General features: G+C 43.7%; 1 protein-coding gene across 1 annotated transcript in view; it reads right to left on the bottom strand.

The window, feature by feature from the left end:
* Positions 1 to 17,070, bottom strand: part of LOC123504990 (calmodulin-binding transcription activator 1-like) — a 697,746-nt gene that overhangs the window by 509,136 nt on the left and 171,540 nt on the right. The gene's annotated exons all lie outside the window — the stretch shown is intronic.

Here is a 17,070-nt window from a genome sequence, read left to right as displayed (position 1 = left end):
TTTACTGTCTTATTATTTTGAAGCATCGTGCACGTGCAAACCCTGAAACACACACACACACACACACACACACACACACACACACACACACACACACACACACACACACACACACACACACGGACACAGACGGACACGGACACAGACGGACACACGAAGGACACAACTCATTAGGCCTCATAATAATCCTCGCACCTGTAATTTCACCTGGTGCGCTGTCCCTCGGCTCAAAGTGCATGGCGAGGACGACCCGTAGGGATGAAAAAGAGAAAATAATAAGACAATGACCCGCGAGTATAAAAGGAAGACACAGGTGAGGAAAATAGAGGTAAATGCCGCGATTACGTGTGTGTGTGTGTGTGTGTGTGTGTGTGTGTGTGTGTGTGTGTGTGTGTGTGTGTGTGTGTGTGTGTGTGTGTGTGTGTGTGTGTGTGTTGAGTTACGTTGGATTAGGTTACGTTATGTTACGTTAGTTTACGGCAAGGTTTCGTTTTCGCTGAAGTTACGTTAGGTTTGGTTACGTTATATTAGGTCAAATGGTGCCTCGTCGACCCGTTGATCCGTGACGATCACAGCGCGTGTCTCCGAGTCGCTATTGTATTACTGCCTGATTAACGCCGAGGCGAATAACTTCTGGGAAGCAGCTGGGAAAAATACGCCGAAGAAAAAAAAGAAAAAGATGTGAGAAAGAAGAGGAGTTATAAGAATGTGAAAAAAAATCCTAAAAAAGATAAAAAAACAAGAAAAGTGACAAAAAATATGAAAGAGAAGGAAAGTTACAACAATGTGAAAGAAAATCTGAACTAAAAAAAAAAGCTGAAAAACAAGAAAGTTATCTACATATGAAAAACTAAAAAGGATATGAAACAATGAAGAGTTATAAGACGTGTGACGGAAATCTGCAAAATATGAAAAAAAAAAAAAAAAGCTAACACATTTTGAAGAAAAGAGAAAAAAACGAAAAAATAGACAATAAATAAAAACCTGCTTAGAAATTAACGTGACAGAAACACCAACTATAGAAGAATTTAATGAAACAAGAGCACACATGGAATAAATCACAAGAAAAATTGAAACATACATTTAACCTATGTGAAAAAAAAGGAATTAGAGCAAAACAATGAAAATGTGTGCGGAGAAAAGGATTAAGAGGTGAGGAGAGGGAAGGGAGATAGTAATAGAGTGCTGAGGTGAGGTTGGAATTGTTAAGGTAATGAAAAGGTGCCAGACGTGCCTTTCTGTTTACAGCGACATAAACCCGACACGGCTGTCACGAGCGTGCGACGAAGGGTACACACACACACACACACACACATATACACACAAACACAAACACACACACACACACACACACACACACACACACACACACACACACACACACACATGCACCTATTAAGCCAAGATTTCAATAAAGTTCTCCAGCCTATAATACTGGTAACTTGAGGACTGCGCCAACCATAAAAAAAGAAGGCAAGGTCAGAAAGACTTCACTACTGATATCACAAGCACCACCACCACCACCACTACCACCACCACCACCAAGATCAAGCCTCTACTTATCCACTCATTTATTCATTCACTCACTCACTCAGCCACTCACCCACGTAAGCAATAATTGACCAAAATGATGATGATGATAAGGAGGAGGAGGAGGAGGAGGAGGAGGAGGAGGAGGAGGAGGAGGAGGAGGAGGAGGAGGAGGAGGAGGAGGAGGAGGAGGAGGAGGAGGAGGAGGAGGAGGAGGAGGAGGAGGAGAAGGAGAAGGAGAAGGAGAAGATGGAGAAAGAGAAGAAGAAAGAGAAGAAAAAATGAAAAAGAGGAGGATAACACTGAAAACGACAACACTTACAACCATATGCATATAATCACACTAAGAACAAAAACCAGCAGCAGCAACAACAAAAAACAATAACAACAAAAACCAGAAGGAGGAGGAGGAGGAGGTGACAGAGGACACGTCTCCCTAAAGAGTACACAACAAACACTGGATGACAAGGCCGCGTGACAAAATGATGAGAAAATTATATCAAAAAGAGATGCTTGACTAGGTTTGGGTGCTGGGACGACAAGGAGTATAGAGAAAGAGGACGGGGAGGACGAAGTATTTAGCAAGGGAGTAAGAAATAATAAAAAGGATTAAGGAGAAAAAGAAATATGTGACATGAAGGAGAGGGCAAAGATAAGATTTTAGGCAACGAAAGATGAGTGAAACAAAACAAGGACAAGAAATGAAGGACGTAGGAGAAAAAGATAAAAGATGGATAGATGAAGCCAACGGAAAAAGTAAAAAAAAAAAAAAAAGAAAGAAAGAAAGAAAAGACAGTAGAAGAATAGGAGGAAAATAGTGACAGGTGAGGTTACTAGACAGAAAAAAGAAAGAAAGAAAGGATGGTGAGAGAGAGAGAGAGAGAGAGAGAGAGAGAGAGAGAGAGAGAGAGAGAGAGAGAGAGAGAGAGAGAGAGAGAGAGAGAGAGAGAGAGAGAGAGAGAGAGAGAGAGAGAGAGAGAGAGAGAGAGAGAGAGAGAGAGAGAGAGAGGAAGCGACGACGGAAGATTATACAAAATGAGAAAAAGAGACAATTTATCAAAAATCCTAAGAACAGATAAAAAGAAGGAAAAAAAGGAAAAAAAGGAAAGAAAATGAGAAAGCGGCAACAAAAAAGACAAGTACGGGCAGCGGAGGAAGTAAGAAAAACAAAGGAAGGAAGCAAGCAAGGCAGGGCAAGAGAGAGAGAGAGAGAGAGAGAGAGAGAGAGAGAGGAGGGAAGGGGCTGGTGGGAGTAGCTAGGATGAGAGTCAGGGGGAGGAGGGCGAGAGGAGGCTGCGTCTCGTAACTTCCAGCCAAGTGCTTCGTCTCGTTGGCGATGATAGAAAGACGCTGCATTAGGTCCTCATCAGTTGATTAGCTGGACTATTAATGCTCACAGCCAAATTGCCGCTTTCAAAAACATGCGCGGTAATTAACAATCATTTTAACTTTAATTACCAAAACCAATTGATATGACATGGAAGAAACCCCCCCAATAAACTTTAATTACCTGTACATCACAACAACAATTACACTCCAAGATCAGGTCACTAATTGATTCTGCAATATCACCTGCATTACCTTAATTAATAGATAATGAACCTCGGTATTTTGTAATTGTCGAGTACATTACATCCGGTGAGGAGAGAGAGAGAGAGAGAGAGAGAGAGAGAGAGAGAGAGAGAGAGAGAGAGAGAGAGAGAGAGAGAGAGAGAGAGAGAGAGAGAGAGAGAGAGAGAGAGAGAGAGAGAGAGAGAGAGAGAGAGAGAGAGAGAGAGGTGGGGGGAAGAAGGAAAGAGAAGGGCAGACAGAAGAGAACAGAACAGGAGAGGAGAGGACAAAAAAAAAAAAGATAATTAAAGAAGAAAAAGGAGAGCGGCAGGAAGGACGAAGAGGAGGATGAGAAGGAAGAAGAGGAAGAGGAGGAAGGGGCCAGGGCAATACAGCAAGATGGACAAACAAACAGGTAAGGCAAGGTGTGTTTCCATGCGTGTGTACCTGAGTGCTTACCAATGTATGCTTGTGTGGAAGTTTTTAGTGTAGGATCGCATGTGTGTGTGTGTGTGTGTGTGTGTGTGTGTGTGTGTGTGTGTGTGTGTGTGTGTGTGTGTGTGTGTGTGTGTGTGTGTGTGTTTCACTGTTTGATCTGCTGCAGTCTTTGACGAGACAGCCAGACGTTACCCTACGGAACGAGCTCATAGCTTATTATTTCCGATCTTCGGATAGGCCTGAGACCAGGCACACACCACACACCGGGACAACAAGGTCACAACTCCTCGATTTACATGCCGTACCTACTCACTGCTAGGTAAACAGGGGCTACACGTGAAAGGAGACACACCCAAATATCTCCATCCGGCCGGGGAATCGAACCCCGGTCCTCTGGCTTGTGAAGCCAGCGCTCTAACCACTGAGCTACCGGGTGTGTGTGTGTGTGTGTGTGTGTGTGTGTGTGTGTGTGTGTGTGTGTGTGTGTGTGTGTGTGTGTGTGTGTGTGTGTGTAGGGTGCGTGCTACATTTTACGCATTAAAAACAGACAAACGTGCGTACCAACAACGGCAAACTTAAACATTAGCAGGCAAGTAGACAAAAAAGCAGGCCAAAAGCGAGCAGGCAAACAGGAAAACGAAAGGGGCAGGAAAAGAGCTAAAATAACTAAATATGAAGAAACTTGGTAGCTAGGTCAGTAGTATAGCGGGAAAGCAAGCAGGCAAGCAGGCAAGCAAGCAACCCAGCAAGCAAGCAAGCAAGCAAGCAAGCAAGCGAGCTAGCCAGCCAGCCAGCAAGCAAGCAAGCAAGCAAGCAAGCAGGCAGGCAGGCAGGAGGGCAGGCAAGTAGGAAGACAAGCAGGCATGTAAGAAGCAAGCAGTATGATAGGCAGGAGAGTAAACATTGAATCAAACAAGCATGGAATCAAGCCATTACAAAGGCAGGCAGGCAGGCAGGCAGGCAGGCAGGCAGGCAGGCAGTCAATGAGACAGACAAGCAAACAGACAAGCAGACATACAAGCAGGCAGGTAAGCAAGCAGGCAGGTAAGCAAGCAGGCAAGTAGGCAGGCAGGCAGGCAGGCAGGCAGCAAGGAGGTCGTGCTGAATCCGAGGCTCATTAACTCACTTGCCTGACCGCGTTTTAATTGACAAGCGGCCTGGCGAGCATGGATTCCCGGAGCACGTCAAAAGCCGCAGCATGAAGCGTGTGCCGTGCAGAACGACACGAGAAGGAAACTTTAGTGCACGAATGTCCTTCGCTGAGCAATGCCGCGAGGACAGATGGAGGGAGGAAGAGGAGGGAGAGAGGAAGAGGGAGGGAAGGAATGAGGGAGACATAATGCATACTGGAGAGGGGAGAGCTCGGACGGTAACGAAAGATCTTGTGTAAAAAGGAAATGAGAAAAGAAAGGAAGGAGGAAAAAAATAATACAGGAAGGATGTATGCGTGTATGTGAGTGTGTGCGTGTATAAATATAGTGTATACGTAGTTGGCTTCCAGTTCGCCATCCATCTTCACAGGACTGTCATTAACTTTTCGGGCGCGTCATGCATACCAATACCCGCAAGCCGAAGAAAAGCGCTGTAGCAATCAAGACTTTTGCCGCAACTTAATCTCAGGAACACAGTATCTCTCTCCCACTCTTCACTGCCACCACCACCACCAACACCACGTACGCCACCTACACTCGGGATTTCTTTCACTTGAACATTATCACCATCGTCACCACAACCCTCACCACCACCACGTCTTTCTTTAGCCTCAAATAACAACTAACATTATCATCACTAGAGATATCTCCACCACCGCTACTTTTTCCTTAACCAAACACTAACATCTTCAGCATCGTCATCACTACTATCACCACCGCCAATGCAGCTTCCTCTATACTGGACATAAACAGCATCACCTTCACCATCATCATCATCACCACCTCTCATGGACTCTTTAACCGTCACATTAACATCAACTACATCATCACCACAACGATGACCACCACCACCACCACCTTCACCATCATAACCATCACGTCATTCACCTTACGCACCACAAAAGTAGAAGCACCGCCTTTATAACTTCCATGGAATACAAAATAACAAATAAGGAAAGCAAAATAACCTCCTTTATAGCAGAACACACATCCTATTATGGGGTGTTGGATAATACACTCCATCTCTCTCTCTCTCTCTCTCTCTCTCTCTCTCTCTCTCTCTCTCTCTCTCTCTCTCATGGCTCCCCTGCTCGCGTTCTGCCAACCCTACAGACACCAAATGAGATTCCATTAATCACACAATCATCTATTTCCCAAACTCATCTTCATTCGTCATCACTCAGCGAGAGCAAGAGAGAGCGAGAGCGAGAGAGAGAGAGAGAGAGAGAGAGAGAGAGAGAGAGAGAGAGAGAGAGAGAGAGAATCTGTGTGTTATGGGGAAATAGCTCATATGAAAGATAAATACGAAAATAAGAAATAGGTGACGACGCTGATTGATTGATTGATTGATTGATTGATTGATGATGATGATGATGATATGATGATGATGCTGATGGTGATAACGATAGTGAAGACGATGAAGATGAAAGTGAAGAAAAATTAGGAAAGAAGAAACGGGAAATAAAAAAAAATGCCACAACCACGACCAACAAAAACGAGAGAGAGAGAGAGAGAGAGAGAGAGAGAGAGAGAGAGAGAGAGAGAGAGAGAGAGAGAGAGAGAGAGAGAGAGAGAGAGAGAGAGAGAGAGCGTGTGTGGCGAAGCAAAATGGAGGTCCAAAGGAGATGAAGAACTGGAATATGACGAGAAACGAGTAGATAATTGGATAATAGAGGGCGGAATGGAGATGGTTGAGTCATAAAACATAAACAATTCGACTGATGATGATTAGGACGGGAGGACGACAACCGTGAAGCTCAAGACGCGGAAGGAGACGACAACGAGGACGACAACGACGGTGAGAATGGCGTGGGACAGGACGGTGTAAGAAAATGGAGCAGGTAGGAGTATCGGAAAGAAGAAACAGGGACAGGAATAGGAACAGGGACAGGGGCAGGGACAGAGACAGGGACAGGGTCAAGGACAGGGGCAGAGGCACGGGCAGGGGCACGGGTAGGGCGAGGCATGGCGGATCAGGGAAGGAAGTGGTGTGGCAGGGATGAGTGCAAAAGCAATGAAGAACAAAATCCCATACTAGCTTGCTTTAGATGTCTTTTGGGCTTATAGTTCCAAACGTCTGACACACACACACACACACACACACACACACACACACACACACACACACACACACACACACACACACCATCTTCAGCACCATCCTTACGACATCACCTTCACTTTCACCATCACCACCACCACCGAGCCGGCCACCACCACGGCGCCATCTGCCCAGATTGGCTTCGTCTTAACGAGCGCTTGCACATGGAAAATTAAAACCCGTCGGGGGACAGAAGCGGCTATGCCATCGGTCCTTAGCGTCGACGTTCCTGCTGCCACCACGGCCACGGCTGCCTACTACGTGCCGCCAGCTGCGTCAGGCGGTGGGCGGGCTGTGGCGGGGCTGACGCGCCTCATACAACATGTGTCACCTGATTGCCACCACGCCATCACCCATCATTATTGCAGGTGAGCAACTCCCGCGCGTCCCATCACTACAGGCTGATTAGCCCATCCGCCACTAAGAGCCGCGCCCTGTGGAGGCAAGCCCGCCGCCGCCACTCGCTCGTCACGCCTCGCCGCCGCCTCAGCTCGCCATGCTCCACCGCCCAGGTCTGCACCTCGTAATCTTGCATGTTCCTCTACGCTGCGAGAAAACCGAATTCAAAGACTATATACCAGCTTTATTTACAACCAGCCACGTGACGTAGCTTCCTGGATGCTAGGACACGCCTCCCACACATTAATATCATCCCTTCAGGAAGGCTCCACCTCCAGCCTCGTGCTTCGGTGGAGGGTGACACGAGACACTGAAACATGGCCAGCTTTGTCCCGAGACTTTCCAAAACCACCACACCAAATGACGGAGATCTGGCCCGTATTAAGAGTTCTCTGCGAGACTCAGACCATCAGCCGCCGGGATGAAACCATAGCTTTCCCCTCCATCTCATCTGGTGTGTTTATGCTCGCCGCTGTCCCATGGAGTCCTTAGCCTATCGCCTCCCTCATAAAATCCCTTTCAGCAGAGTGCACCGCCTCGCGCCACATGGAAGATACAGGCGTGATACAGACAGAAGTTACAGTGTGCTCCTCAGCTTTTATCTCCTAGACGTTTAGTAAAAGATCACATCTCATCATCACCTAATCCTTTAACTCCTAAAACTCAACAACCTGACAAAGAATACAATTTTTCAAACACATCAGCTATTTTCCCTTTGACATTACAGTACCAACTTGTCAATGTGTACTTACGGTTTTCTTCAAAATAAAACATACCGCTTGGAGATACATGGAAAAAATATCGCCATGTCCCTCACCTGTCACACTGCCGACACCTGTCACGTTACTGAAGGTGTCCACACGTCGTATTATTGCACCTCTCCCACTCTGCAACAATTCTACAGTATCCTGTACGCGAAAGAAGTCACATTACCTGTTATATAAGTTTTCACAGTAACACATCATCTCTCAACGCTGGGAAACAAGAAAATAAACCATCGTAAGGGCAAAATATAGCGTTCACTTACAAGCATCCACCAAAATCCCCACTTAATATCAGTCAGTCTGTGCTTAAACCTACAAAAAAATGTTATTCTTTATGTTTTCCAATCATACATCATCTCTCATCACTGGAAACCAAGAAAACAAAGTATCCTAAGAGCAACTTAGTGTTAACATACAGACATCCATCAAGATCACCTTAAGTATCAGCCTATGCTTAAACCTATACAATAAACCTCCGTGATATACTGAGGCTTACACACGGCTGCCCTTTATCCCTCGTCCCTTTTGCCTCCTCATCCCCCTTTAAATGCCTCCTCCCAGCCACCCTCCCTTTTCTGTTTGGGCCTCCCCCTAAAAACGCCTTATCTCGCTAATAGCCGCGCGGCAAAACACACTAATAACAGCATTTCTAACAAGACGGATGAACGGCGGGCATGCAAGGCGGCACAGCGAGAACTACACAGGCCAGACTACTCAGGACAGATGAAGGGATGGAGGGAAGGGGAGACGGTGGTTGTGGTGGTGGTAGTGGTGGTGATGGTGGTGGTGGTGGTGGTGCGTAGGAAGAGTTATTAGTTATATTGTGTTATGCTGTGCTGCGTTTTGTTGTACTTTGATGGTGATTTATGTTGTTGTTGTTGTTGTTGTTGCCGTTCATTTCCTGCATGTAGTTAGTGTAAACGAGGAAGAAGAATAAGAACAACGACGACGACAACATCAACAACAATAATAATAGTAACGACAACGACGACTGAGAAGAAGAAGAAGAAGAAGAAGAAGAAGAAGAAGTGACAGGTAACAGAAAGCTTCCTCCTCTAACAAGGTTACCTGTTTTAGTAGACTACTCTGTCCTACACAAGTTTGCTGCTACTGTGAGGGGGAAAAAAAGGAGGAGGAGGAGGAGGAGGAGGAGGAGGAGGAGGAGGAGGAGGAGGAGGAGGAGGAGGAGGAGGAGGAGGAGGAGGAGGAGGAGGAGGAGGAGGAGGAGGAGGAGGAGGAGGAGGAGGAGGAGGAGAAGAAGAAGAAGAAGAAGAAGAAGAAGAAGAAGAAGAAGAAGAAGAAGAAGAAGAAGAAGAAGAAGAAGAAGAAGAAGAAGAAGAAGAAGAAGAAGAAGAAGAAGAAGAAGAAGAAGAAGAAGAGGAGGAGGAGGAGGAGGAGGAGGAGGAGGAGGAGGAGGAGGAGGAGGAGGAGGAGGAGGAGGAGGTGGTGGTGGTGGTGGTGGTGGTGGTGGTGGTGGTGGTGGTGGTGGTGGTGGTGGTGGTGGTGGTAGAAAAGACGAAGACTATAAAGAGAAAAATTTATTATACAAAACGAATAAAGATGAAAATATAAAGATGGGAAAAAAAAAGAAAAAAAAGAAACACCAGGCCCAGATTTACCGATACTAACGATACTGTTCACGGGACCTTTAGAGATCACAAGACCTAATCTACAAGTACGATGACACCAGGGGAAAAAAAAAAAAAGATAAACAAGTTGCAAAAGAGTGAAGATAGTACTGAGGAGGGAGCGAAAGGACTGTAGAGAAAAAAAAAAACACAGTCTGTATCATCTAGTAGGCGTCACAAAAGATAGAGTACTGCCTCGAATCCACTACATGAGTTATAAAAAGGTTTCATTATATTAATCTTTTCTTCAAATCTCAATATCGATAATGTTCATAAAAGGCGAACAGAAACGTACCTTCAAATATTTATGTAATAGTAGTAGTAGTAGTAGTAGTAGTAGTAGTAGTAGTAGTAGTAGTAGTAGTAGTAGTAGTAGTAGTAGTAGTAGTATGTTATTCAATTTAATCGTTTATCGACTATCATAAATCCACAATTCCTCGAGAAAATCGACCGTCAGTGCAGAAGGACCGAAAAGAATTGCAGGAAGAAAAAAATACGAATAAAAAAGAGACAGAAAGAAAGACAGCCGGGCAGCCAGACACAACACAGACACACCACAAAACACACAAACAGGCACTGGAGACAAATACAGAGAGTAACAAAAATAGACACAGACAGACGGACCCACCCTCTCCTCGAGGCAGAAAAAAAAAAGAAAAAAGAAAAGCACAGACGGACCGAGACAGGGCGAAGCAGAGACCGAGAAGGGAGAGAGGGAAGATGAAAGGAGGCGAAGCTGTAAACACCAACTCCAGGAAGCGGAACAAATCTGAGAATCAAGGAGTTTCGACTCGTCTCGTGCCGTCAACTCGTCGACATCATAACCCGGACGAAAACAGGATGAAGAGAGAGAGAGGGAGAGTGAGACGTGGAAAACAGGGCAGCTCGTGTTGAGAGCTCAGAAGGCCAGCAGACGACATGTAGACGACCAGACGACCAGCACATGGAAAACAAGAGTGGTCGTATGATATGATAAGGAGACGACTTGACTGATATAACGGCAGATACACATGGACAACAGGAAAGGTCACGTCAGAGCTTAGGAGGTGACCAGACGACAGACGACCAGGAGAAAAACGATCATAGCATAGATATCAGGGATGGTAGTATTAGATGACAAAGACACGGCTTGACCAACACGACAGACTAACATGGAAACACGTGAATGGTCTTGATATAACGATAGCGAGTTGCAAGACGACCAACCCATCGTGATACACCACCAACACAAAACGTGGTCGTAGTATGGAAGTGAAGTGGGAGTAAGGAAACAACCACCGCAAAAGATAACAAAAGACCAACACGTTATTTACTGTTAGTGCCCTGCGGGGTTAGGCTCAGTTATAAGAATGGTAATCATGTTTCTTTTTGGAATTGTCTAGCCCACTGTCGTAATCTCCCAAGCCAGTGCCTTCGAGAGCTTACATATGCAGCAGAAGCAGATCAGTGTCCTCGCTTGGTGTTCTTCTCTTTTTATGACAAGATGTAAGTTTGTTCTGTCCCACCACCGCTGCAGCAGTGGGTTAAGCCTCCCTGAAGCGTGTTTCTACACTTTTGTAATGTGTAAGAAAGTGTCTGTTAGTGATACTCGTCCAGATCAGTGTCTTAGTTTGTTTGCTATGTTTAATTTCTTGCAAGACGATTATAGTTTGTTCTCTGCTTTATCGCCGCTACAGTAACTTTGTCTCTAGAAAGCTTGTTAGTTTCTGTACATTAGCCTTTTGTAAGAATGGAAAGAACATATAAAAATAGCATTTCTGCGAGAAAATTATTTCTTTCCAAGTTTCTTCGAGTAGTAACTTTTAATATCATGAAAACAGAGAGAGGCTGCGTGCACCGGTTACGTTCATTATTTACAGAATAACTTCCGACAATTCTTACTTTGGAGAAATTTCAACACCACCACAGAAATTGGCTCCATGAAACTCGCAACCCATGGAAGCCCGCCAACTGCCACCCCACTAGCGGCGGTATAATGCTGCTCCACACGTCCACGATTCTGTGAAGAGTGTGTATTGCAGCGCTGGCCTGTGCTGGGCCACCGCTGCCCCGCCGGTCCTCGCGGCCTTCCTCAAGCAAAGAACGATGCAAACATTGGCGCTGGCGACAAGGACCGTGATAAGGAGTGTGTATTTTTCCTGCTCTTTCTTCCTTCCTTCCTTCCTTCCTTCCTTCCTCTTTTACTTACTTCCTTTCTTTTCCTTTGGCGAGACACTTAACTAGCATGTTTGCCCTCTAGTATTTCTCCCTGGACAGAATTATAACTATTTATGCATAAGGAAATGCCAGTACAAGGCGGGAGGCGGCTGATGTAGTGACAAAACATACACACCAGGTTTACATGTGAAAACCACCAGCCTTACTTTTTTTTCCTTCTTATATTCTTTTCTATATTTTTTTCAGGAAAGACAGGAAAGACACACACACGCACGTAAGCACGACCGCACGCACACACACACACACACACACACACACACACACACACACACACACACACACACACACACACACACACACACACACACACACACAGTTTAAAAAAAAAAAGTGTATAGAATAACAAACCTCGTCAAACAAAAACACCGCCGATCCTGCCTGTGTGGTCAGGGCGGTGCAGCGCGGAGCGGCGGCGGTGGCTGGTTCTCCGCCAAACATTGCCGCTAGAACTTTATGTACAGTGAACTATGAAGACTGGAGTAGTTCTAAACTTTGCACAACGAAATACACTGACATTATTATTGAATTTATACATGTGACACTGGTATATCATCTAATTATACGTATATGCAACGCTAGCGGAATGTAAATTGACATCGTATAACAAATTCCAGTATCAATTTATTTGTTAAATAATCAAAGAACCAGTGTATTACTATGATGCGAAGCGAAATGTTGACGAAAGAAACGATACAAAACAAGTACTAAAAATAAAACGGCTGACGAAGGAATAACAATGAACTATGAGTGACAAGAATTAATAACAATGGAAAGCTACTCTATAGTCTTACTCTCCCCAAAACCTACAACTGGTGTGTGTGTTTTTGTGTGAGAGAGAGAGAGAGAGAGAGAGAGAGAGAGAGAGAGAGAGAGAGAGAGAGAGAGAGAGAGAGAGAGAGAGAGAGAGAGAGAGAGAGAGAGAGAGAGAGAGAGAGAGAGAGAGAGAGATTCAGTACAGCGTGTCAGGGGACAGGCAATGAAGGGAAGGAAGGGGTAGGGACACAAGGAGCACCGCCTGAAGGTTTTTCTCCTCACCTTCATCTCCATCTTAATCACCGCTTTAATTTAACTCACTAACGTCATTTCTGGGGCCTCGTTTACTGGTGTCGAAAATTATATACACTGAAATGCGAGTGAGAGGGAAATTCGACGATTGCACCTCCTACCTATCATCGGTGTGTGTGTGGGGGGATGGGTGGGTGGGGGGTGAGTGATGGACAGTCTTTTTTTGTGTGTGTGTGTGTTTCTGAGAGAGAGAGAGAGAGAGAGAGAGAGAGAGAGAGAGAGAGAGAGAGAGAGAGAGAGAGAGAGAGAGAGAGAGAGAGAGAGAGAGAGAATTGAGTCAGGAAGAAAAAATAAACTTACAAGCAGAATTACAGAGGTGGTGGAAAGGAGCTAACACTACACACCTAAGCTAGTGAAAGATCAAGTCCAGATAAAGCCATGAAAGGAGAAATGTACATGTAAAAAGTGAACGGTACGTAGATCTTACGATAAAAAAGTAAACACGGATAATTGAAGACACGCCAGTAGGTTTATCTTTTTTCTTTTCTTTTTTTGAGGCATTTCCTTAACTATTTATTATTTTTTTAGTTTAGTTTAGTAGATATTAGTGCAATGATATTTTTTTTTAATCTTGTTTTCTAATTCTTGTTGGTGTGTTATTATTATCATTATTGCTCCTGTTGTTGTTGTTGTTCCTATTGTTGTTTTTGCTGCTGTTTTTTTTTTTTGTTGCTTTTGTTGGCTTTGTTGTTGTCGTTGTTGTTGTCGCTGTTCCTGTTGTTCGCTGTTCTTGTACTTGTTGTTGCTTTTGTTGTAGTTGACAATTAGTATAAATTTTACGGATATTTCAGGTAAGACCCTTTACGATAAAATCACACAAACACACACACACACACACACACACACACACACACACACACACACACACACACACACACACACACACACACACACACACGAGTGTAAACATATTTTCTTACATTTGCAAGTTTGAAAATGAATAGCAACAATAAAAAAACAAAACAAAATCAGAACATGGAAAGGAAGGGTTATTTTGGCATCAGTAAAAACAACCTTTGAGAAGCTTCCATTAAAGAATCTCATTTCACTGGGTTTTCTTCCTCCGCAATTCAGTTAACTCCATCGCTACCAGACACACCTGTATTTTGCAAGTAATCACACGCCTCCAAGTAAGATTGCAGGTCACTTCATTTCATCCATTTCAAAGGCCTCGCCATCAAAGACTGCACGTAATAATTCAGACATGAACTAATAAGAGAGAAGCGTCACCGTAACCAAAAGGAGTCGACATTTGAACTCTAATCACTGAACGACTTAAAATAACTACCGAATTACCAGTGACAGTTACCATACTAATCCATCCTTCAACCCGACACTATCTGCTGCTCTGAATCAAAAGCCACTGTACAAAATACGTTTAAAGAGAAAAAATAACAATTCTTTTTTCCAACACGACACTGCCGCCTGCCACGTTACAAAATATGTTTAACACCTTCAATACTATGACACATCTTCATATTTATTCTGGCTACTATTTGGTTTTGTACAGCTTCAGAAACTTATGTGGGGATTGAAATAGATAGATCCTTCCTAAAGTAATTAAAAGAGATCTAATTGTGCTCAAAACTCAAGGTAAAAATGCGTCCCAGTACTGAAGGGGTTAAAAAGGCAAAATGAAACAATCGATTTTTGGGGGATTTAGACACAACCTTACACAAACTGCATGAGTAAGTATTAAGGATAACCTTCGAAGACGCCGTTACAGTCAAACAAATAAATAAATATATAGGTTAAAAAAATAAAGAAAGAAAATGATAAAGAAAAAGATTATATTAGTTACCAGAAGTAAAACCATTATTACATTTATCCCAGGTTACTTGCTTCCCTGCTTTCCTGTTTTCATCAGTACAATACACAATTACTTCAACTGTGATAAACATTTCCTCCTCAATACATAAGGAAATAAATATAATTATGCATGCATGAATTCATACTCACATACAGTTAAGCAGACCAACAGACAGACACACATATGGACATACATATATACAGACAGATAGACAGACAAACAGACAGACAGACAGACAGGTATACACATCAATATAAATAGAAAGATATAAAGAATACAAAATATAGATAAAAAAAAAAAAAGTACCACATGCAAGAACCCGCGCACATAATTCTAACTAAAACAGAATGAACAGCGTCTTCAAATCATCCGCGCTTGTAATCTAAAACAAAAATGATAAAAACTAACGTAAAGAAAAAGAATGTAGCATTTCTTTATCTTTCGTTTTTTTTCTACAGTGTTTCAAAATATGTTCACATCACGTATTTCTTCTTGTCATTTCAACATTGACAGGAAAAACAATAAATTCAATCAGGAAACTATGACATCCGTTTCTTTTATATGTTCATATATATATATATATATATATATATATATATATATATATATATATATATATATATATATATATATATATATATATATATATATATATATATATATATATATATATATATATATATATATATATATATATATATATATATATAATGTGGTGTTAAAGCATGTGGAGGAAAAAAAAACTACTTCATTCATCTAATGAGGGTTTATTTGTTCTGAAAATCAAAGCAAAATGTTACTAAAAGTCTTTCTGTGTGTGTGTGTGTGTGTGTGTGTGTGTGTGTGTGTGTGTGTGTGTGTGTGTGTGTGTGTGTGTGTGTGTGTGTGTGTGTGTGTGTGTGTGTGTGTGTGTGTGTGTGTGTGTGTATTTCATATTCATGATATCTTTTTCATCTTTTTTCTTTCTTTCTTACACACACACACACACACACACACACACACACACACACACACACACACACACACACACACACACGTGCACTCCCAGCCACACATTCACCACCACCACCACCACCTGCCATCATCAGTCCCCGATAAACGCGAATTCCAATGCACTCCTGCCCTCCATCCCACACGCCACGCCACACCCGCACCCTCACCCTCCTCAGCCAAGCATATGACCTGGTATTCTAGAGTCCATGACCTCGCTACGACTTCACAGACAACATGCAACTCAGCACCAGCCACTTTACTGTAGTTAAGCCACTCATACCAAGTGCCTAAACACATGTAAGTACGTAATGTATTCATAATAAGACGGCTAGTCTATATCCATGCGTACAATATATAATAAATGTGTTTGTTTATTTTCATTTATCAAAAATAGGTAAGAATAAGGGCAACAATGCTGACACGAAGTAAAGATGTCAATATCTAAAGCAAACACTCCATAAGTATGTCCAGCATTTCAGTGTGACGTGTACAGAAGAGAAAACTCCATACGTAATTCAAAAAAAATTTCAACACCAGCCTAATTCATTTCAGAAACAGAATAACTGCCTCACTTCTATACAACGGATTGTCGCCGCAGAGGAACAGCACAAAACAAGCAAGCGACAGAAAATTTATTGGTGCTTACGGGGTTGATCTATGTTGAGACTATAATGCACTATCCAAAGAAAACAATAATAAGCGCTCTTCTACATTACTTGATGCACCAAACCCAATCAAACACCACGGACACACCACTGCAACCACTACGATGAGAAGCACTCACAACACACCTACACAACACCACCATTGAGCCTGCACAGACTATATATAGATACACACCCTGGTAAACCACTACCACCATACTAGTAGTAGTTCTATACCCTTACCATGGCACTGATAGTCAACACCCGCCATCAGATTTTTCTTTCCTAACACTGCCAAATCGTCATGGGTCTTTCCTCCGTGACTCCCTCCTCCTCCTCCTCCTCCTCCTCCTCCTCCCATGGCGGCGGGTCAAAGTTCACCTGCAGCTGGCCTGAAATAATGGCTAGGTAATGAGAGCGTCGTGAACCTGACCGCTACACTAATTATAACCAAGGCGCTCACCCAAACACGCGACCCTCCACCCCCCAACCGCTCCCCCACCAAGCACCTTACCCCCGCGGCACCCCCAACGCTTAGCTCCCCCTTCATCCTTCCCTCCTCCCCCCGGGCACACCTGACCCTGCTTCCGCCTGCATGACTCGTGCTCGTGATCCTTTCGTGCGGTACTGCTAAGACAAGACGGCGGTGGCGGCGGCGGCGGCGGTGTTGGTGGTGGTGGTGGTGGTGGTGGTGGTGGTGGTGGTGGTGGTGGTGGTGGTGGTGGAAGCTATTAGTTAGCTTTTATTTAATTTTTCTACTGCTTTTACTATAGTTTTTT

Source organism: Portunus trituberculatus, chromosome 17 (genome assembly GCF_017591435.1).
Source record: "Portunus trituberculatus isolate SZX2019 chromosome 17, ASM1759143v1, whole genome shotgun sequence".
NCBI classification, from domain to species: Eukaryota; Metazoa; Arthropoda; class Malacostraca; order Decapoda; family Portunidae; genus Portunus; species Portunus trituberculatus.
Note: the sequence above shows the minus strand (reverse complement) of the source record. Positions and strands in the feature narration are given on the sequence as shown.